Source organism: Meriones unguiculatus, chromosome 2 (genome assembly GCF_030254825.1).
Source record: "Meriones unguiculatus strain TT.TT164.6M chromosome 2, Bangor_MerUng_6.1, whole genome shotgun sequence".
In the NCBI taxonomy this organism is placed as follows: Eukaryota; Metazoa; Chordata; class Mammalia; order Rodentia; family Muridae; genus Meriones; species Meriones unguiculatus.
Genome location: NC_083350.1, coordinates 69,176,595 through 69,184,043, shown reverse-complemented (window position 1 = coordinate 69,184,043; position 7,449 = coordinate 69,176,595). Strand labels below are relative to the sequence as shown.

The 7,449-nt window shown below is 40.7% G+C and overlaps 1 pseudogene; it reads left to right on the top strand.

The window, feature by feature from the left end:
• The first annotated feature begins 4,751 nt into the window (after window positions 1-4,751).
• On the top strand, window positions 4,752-4,876 carry LOC132652634 (small nucleolar RNA SNORA17; annotated as a pseudogene).
• The last annotated feature ends 2,573 nt before the right edge of the window (window positions 4,877-7,449 follow it).

The window sequence follows — 7,449 nt, the reverse complement described above, 5'->3', positions numbered from 1 at the left end:
AAAAATGCCAAAAGAGCAAATAAAAGAATTTTAAACACACTCAGTCTCACAGTTAGGAGAGCCACAAAAATATCAATCTAACAGTGTAGGTTAAGATTTTTCACCAAACTCACTTTGTTTGATGTTATTAAACACCTTTACATCCCTTCCCACCCTCGACCTTAGGTAGGTAAAAGGGCTGTAGACCTCTTTTATCTACTTCAGGATGACTAGGTTTGATGGACCCTTACGGCATTACCAAACTCAGTTGTCAGGATACCAACAGTCCAGTCCAAAGGCCAACACCAAGCAGCAACACAAATCATCACTATTCAGAATATTGGGACAAATCAGCCTTAATAAGTCTTCTGGAATGTTTCTCTCTGCGAAGTCAAATCTCAAAGCATGAAGATGTCTCATTGTCTTTGGGCTTCTATATATCTTCTCTTCTCAAAGTCTACCCATGGATTTTCTCAGCTGGCCAAATTCACACCCCTTGCATGAGAGCACTTACAGCAAAAAAAAACAAAAAAAAACAAAACAAAAAAAAAAACAAACAAACAAACAAACAAAAAAAAAAACATCACATCACAAAACTGAGTTGTCAAAGAAACCACAAACTTCCACTTGATAAGAGTAACAACATATATGCAGAGGACCTGGTGAAGCCCCATGCCCTGTGCTTGCACCTTCAGTCTCTCTGAGCCCGTATGAGTCCTGATGAGTTGATTTGATGGGCTATATTCTTCTGGAATCATCTATACCATGTGACTCCTACAGTCACACCTGTCTCTCTTCTGGGGATTCCCCAAACTCCAATTCTCTCTCTCTCTCTCTGTCTCTCTCTCCTTCTTTCTCTCCCTCCTCCTCACATAATGTCTGGCTCTGAGTCTCTGCACCTGCTCCTATCTGTTGGTGGAGGAAGCCCTTCTAATGACAACTGGACAAAGCCTTGGTCTATGATTATAGCAGAATATCATTAGGAATCATTTCATTGTTATTTTTTTTGTTTGTTTTTGTTTTTCCAATGGTGCTTGATTTTACCCTGGATATCTGGGCTATTCAGTCTCCAGTTCTAGGCCATCTGGGCAGAGTAGAGCATAGACTCCTTTTCCTGGCACTGGCCTCAATTTAACCATATATCGGTTGGCCTATCCTATAAGTTCTGTGCGACCATTTTCCTTAAAAACCTTTCCACCTTATAGCACTGAAACCCACATACTCATTGCCTATATTTTTATTTATTGAATTTGACATGTTTTCATAAAATACTTACATTTGTATTTCCAATAATCCCAGCTCTTAAATATTTCCTTGACATTGAGTCTTGCTTTTAAAATATTAAGTATTCTCACCTCCCTTTCTTCTGAAGTAATTTTATGCATTTATCTTTGTCCCTTTTACTTAGAGAAATCTCATAAATATCACCCACCCAAGTCCAATCTTATTAATTCACAGTTAAGATTGAGTGAATAAATAATAACTTGGTGAGTCTGCTTTTGGGAAGACACTCCTGATTAAGATCATGTAAAGTAAGTTTTGCTTTTATGTGCAGGTGGGAAATGATGCTTCCCATAGGAAATTTCAATTGACAGATTAAATAGGCAGCTCACACACCAAAGAAAAGAACTATTGGTTTTGGAGTTCCTGCCTAAGTGGTGGCTATAGTGTGTGATGTTATTCACATAAGCAGAAACAGATGTATCAAGGCTATATGAAAGAGTATCTATCAGAATGGAGAGATAGTTCGGTTAGTAAAAAAAGTTTTCCTTACAATAACAGGGACAAAATTTCCCAGAACCTGCAAAAAAAGTAATGTGAGCTATTTTTTTTTTTTTTTTTTTTTTTTTTTTTTTTTTTTTTTTGTAAATTCCAGTGCTGGGAAATTAGATACAGATTGATACCTGTGGTTGGGCCATAAGCAGGCTTAATTTTACTTGGTGATCTCTAGACCATTGAGGAAATCTTTCTCAAAGACTAAGATGAATGAATGTTGACTAAGGAATGACTGAAGCTGTTCTCTGACCTCAGCACACCTGTGCATATATGTGACAGCATGTACACAATTATGAACGCAAATATGCATGTGTGTGCATAGACATACTGTTACACCACACCATATATGAAATATATATATATATATATATATGTTTCATATCTATTTGTCTGTGTAGCAATGGGGATGGTTGGTGCTGGTGGATTATTTCACTTACATGGCATTATCCTCTTTTTATCCTCTCCACTATAAATTTATCTCTATTAAATAAAAGAGATGCTAAGGTATATCAGGATAGTTATGTCCTTCTTATTAGTTTTGAATAATTGATTACTTTAGACATGATTTCATTTAGCAGGAATCCATAGTTATATTTTCCCTCTGCATTTTCTCTCCTAGTCTCTAACCACCATGTTCATATTTTTATATTCCTCAACTTCAAGTATAGTTGAATTGTATTATGGGAACCAAAGAAATTACATAATTTATGAATTGAAATCCTAACAATTTCCCTGAGTTTCTTAGTTATGTGACAACATTACAAAAGTCCTAAATATTTATTAATAGAAGACATTAATAGAAGGCTCAAATGTTCCCGAACTCTGTGACTCGTTATATAAGCAACTGGCTCATTTTTTTTTTCTTGGATGTTATGTAATATTCATGATGATCAGTTTCTAACCTTCACATTTGAAGAGTTACCTAACCATTATTGGTCTTGACAGGTGATAATAAAGATCTGTGAGAACACTCACTAACACATTAAGATACTTATAAAACTGTAGACAAACCTGCTCTGAATATACATAACTCAGGATAATTACATACCAATTAACATTAATAATTTATTTCCATGTTGGATAGGCATAAAAATGAAATCACAAGTGTCTCCTAATACAATGAAGACCAGCCACACACTGACTCCAATATGGATTATAGAATCAGTGCTCCTGTGTGGAGCTAGCACTGTCTTCATAAAGTTGCTGTTGAAACAAGTAAGTAAGTAAGTAAGTAATAAGTAAGTAGATAATAAATAGATAGATAAAACTGTGTCTAGGAGATAGAACCTACTTTATGTAAATCATCAAGGGTGGTGCATTTTATTATTGCTTACTTTTGTGCAGACCGTGTACTTTTGTAAGCATTTAACGTGCATTGCTTCTCACTAATCTGTACACTAAGCCATGATTCCCACAATATTGTGGGGATCCCTGAGAGCTCTATGGTCAGAAGTGAAATGATCTGCAGTGGGAAAAGAAGGAAACTCCGTTCCACTTAACTTAGTTATATATATGAGAGAGAGAGACCCAATAAAACTTTGCAAAACTTTTTCTCCTGAAAGTGATATCAACAAAGCCTAAGACCTGGCTACATCAATACTCTCTGCAAAGATCACCTCTTTTACAGAGCACTTGTGACCTCTTCTACACAGATGTGTTCTCTCCACTGAGAAACAATGTGCTAGGAAAGAGTGTTTGTGATAAATATAGTAGCAAACACTATTGCCAAGCACATAGAGTTCCTTTCATAAGACTGTGTTATTCAGGTGTAGCCCTACAGATAGTAAAAGTTCACCAGGCTATTAAATACCATCCACTCTATCCTTCTGGACAGAACAGGCTTGTAAATCCCTCCAGTTGAAGAAAAAAAGCCTTCATGCTTAACAATGCTGGTTTCTCTGTGGACCTTGTGCCCTCTGCACATTTTAATCTTAAAGGTAAAGAAGCAAGGCAAAAAGGATGTATTTCTATAGCTATGAGGCAAAGGAGGCAGAGCTTTTAGAGTAGAGACTCTGATGTTAGGAACAACGTTCACTCACAAAGCCAACTGTTCGGTCAATAAAAGCATAAAAACTCATTAGAACAATGATTACTCTCTATTGAGATGGGCCCTGGTATGATTCAAATTGATATAGAACAAAGTTATTGGGAGGCTGCCATGTAGCAATAGGAGCTCAAAAACCTTCCACTCATAATCACAATGGCACAATGAATTCATCTATTTGAAGATAATAGCTAGAAGGTTTTTGAATAAGGAGAACTGTGTTAATTCCAAACAAAATATTCGACATTATTTAATAGGACATCTTTAAAAATAGATTTGAGCTTAATCTACATTATGCATTGTCATCTTCTAATGTATTTTAAAAGAAAGTTTGGAAGGAAAACAAACAGTATTTGAAAAAATAACTGATTTAAGCAATATCATATGTTGCTTACTGCATTTTGTAGCTGGAAATTTTAAAATACCACAAGTATAATTGTTTTAGGACAGCACTGATCTCTTCACATTGTGTGCGAAGGACTGGCCTTGTTTTTAAAAAGCCTAGTACTTCATTTTTTCCCTTCTGTGTTGATTGGGTTATTAACTATTTATCTTTAAAATTATGGATTGTGTACAATCCTGGTATAGCTAGCTATGAATCTAGCTACATCACCTACAGCAATGGATCTTAACCTGTGAATCACAATCCATTCGGGTTGCATATCAAATGTCCTGCATATCAGATATTTACATTCTGATTCATAACAGTACCGAACGTACAGGTATGAAGTAACAATTAAATAATTTTATGGACATGGGTCACGACAACATGACAAAGTAGGTTAAAGAAGGTTGAAAGCCACTGATCTAAAGTGACTTAAAGGAACTTACTTCATTCCCTACTGTGGTAGGATATTGGTTTACACAGTAGGGGTGCTAACAGTCTTGCCCATTTACCTTCTAAGCATTTGTGCTATACATAGCTATCACTCCCACAAGAATCAAAGAGATGCCTGCCCCTACATGGATGTGGCTGCTGTGTCACATGAGAGTTAGTAGGTGGCTGAGAGGGGGGAGGCTATGTCTACTCTCAGTGTTCTGACCTGTATACATCTGAATGACTAGTTCCCCAACGTCCCCCCACCCCCAAAATAAGGAAGCCTGAGATGACCACCATTCTGGGCCTAGGGAGCCTGGACAGTGAGCTACCCTGAGATGACCACCAGTATGCTGCCAGGCAGGCCTGAAAGGGATCCTAGGACGGTGAACAAACTGGAGACTCGAAGAACCCAACCTGGTATCAAGGGCCCTAGGCTGGACGGAGCCTGAGACAGAAAACCTGCAAGGGATCACTCCGGTTGGCCAGATAAGGAGCAGTCCAGACTACCAGAGCATCACCATGGGGCCTGGATAGTGAGGTAGACTGACATGACAATAGATCCAGTGCCTCACAGGGCTACATAGGAGTGGGGTGAGGCAGGAGGTGGTGGAGGTGCAGCCCATGCCTGAGGTGAGCCCACCTGGCACCATAATGCACCAGCAGGGCATAATACTTCCAAGACCACTCCTGAGATGATCACAGACACTCAGATTCCAGGTGCCACTGAGAGGAACAAGTAAGTAGTAGAGAAATAGAAGAGAAAGAAACAGAAGGATGTGAGCACATTAAGAAAGGCAGAACTGGAGACTCACGGGTAGTGGGGAACAGCCTGAGCTGAGCAGCTGATAATTTCACCTGGGACCACGGTGAGGTCCTGGCCTGTGCTGCCATGCAGGCATTCCTGCAGCAGCAGGGGTCTATTACCATCAAAGGACAGACAGATGTCCCTAATCCGGGCTGCCACCAGGGGCCATGTTGATGAGGCCACAACCCTCAGTTGTGCATGATGGGAGAGCTGGCCCTGGGGGCATGAGAGAAGGAGTGCTGACATTACTTCTAGCTAGCTGCAGTACTCAGGAGCCTGACCCACACATTCAGAGAGTTGTGGGTAAGTTGGCATGGAGGGTGCTAGCTAGTAAAACTTGTCCTACCACTCCTTCTCCATGCAGTGGCTTGGACAAGGGAGAGATATCTTCCCCCCTCTCTCTCCCACCTCACCACCTGTAGATGGTGGGAGACCTGGCCCTGGGGTCACAAGAACGGGAGAGTTGACTCTGACTGTTACCAGCTGCAGCATTTGGGAGAGCAGGCCCTCTGTCTCACCTAAGCACCACAGGAGAGCTGATCCTGGTGGCAAGGGCATAGTGAGCTGGTCCAGAAGATATAATCATGGGAGGGCTGGCCCTACCACCATCTGCTGCATGGTGACATGGACAAGGGAGAGACGCCCCCTCTTCTCACCCCTTCCCACCTATGGCAGGCAGGAGAGTTAGCCTCAAAGTCTTCAGAAGAGAGAGCTGTCCCTGTCCCCTACTTCTGCAGCATTCTAGTGAGCCAACTCTGCACCTTTCTTGGGTGTACATTAGAGTTGGCCCTGGGGACTGCAGATGAGCCAGACCCAATGGTTTGAGTATGAAAAAGCAGGCCCTGCAACTTCATCTGCCTGTCAAGTGGCAGCATGCGTGAGGGAGAGAACTCCTCCCCCACCCTGGGCCCCTGTCACCAATGGCAGGTTAGAAAGTAGGTCCTGTGGTCATGGGAGCAGGAGAACTGGTCCTGACCCTCACCTACTGCAGCACTCAGAAGAGTGGTCCCTGTGCCTTGCCCTGGCACCTCAGTACATCTGACCCCGAATGTGGAGAGTGCAGGTGAGCTTCCCCAAGGTCATGAGAGCAGGAAAGCCTGCAGGCTGACCAGCTTAGCTACCCCTCAGACTCATTTTCAGGGCTCGGAATTGGCTTACACTAATATCTACCCCATTGACCAATTGCTAAAAATGCATGAAGAGGCCAGTTCCACAGAGCCAAAACTACAGGATCTCCATGACACAGAGCAACAACAGGATACCCCAGGGAGGTTCCAGTATTGAGAGACTAGAAGAAGCCAGAGTTCTTGTACCAGACCAATGAGTCATTACAGTGATCATTTGCAAGCAAAGAAGTGTAGACAAAATGGTATGCTGTGGGCCACACTATGACACATGACAGTTTCCACATGGAGATTTTTTTTCTGTTGGAGGATGGATTGCTATGTTGGACATTGGTAGAAGGGGAGGGAAAGATGAGTGGGATAGGGGTGCATGATGTAAAATTCACAAAGAACCAACAAAAAGTCTTTTTTAAAGAGTTAGAGATAATGTCTAGTGTCACGAATTATAGTAATTCCCTGACACTGCTCTAATCATCTACAGAAAGGAAAACTCTAGAAGGCTTAAACACACTTTTAAAACTTCAAATGGTAAGATGGTCAAGAATAAATTACCTATCTTTTGCAAGTGTTTTACTTTTCTTTTATCAGTTTTTCTATAGAAGGCATCTGTGTAGGTGTCAAAAATCCCACTGTGCTATTAACTGAGTAAAGATCATTTGATCCAATTTCCTACCTTGGTTTTAAATAATGAGGTGGCAAATCCACCTCTGGTCAAAATGGTGCAGTTATTTAAAAGATTCCATGAAGGCTTGCAGACCGCATTCATGAAACAAGAACTTATTGAATTTAAAAAGGCATGATTAAGATAAATTGAAAAATGTCTAAATGAAATAAAAATCATTGCTTTGAGAGAATTCCAAGAGTGGCTGACTGTAGCACGCAATATCTACTTAACAGCATT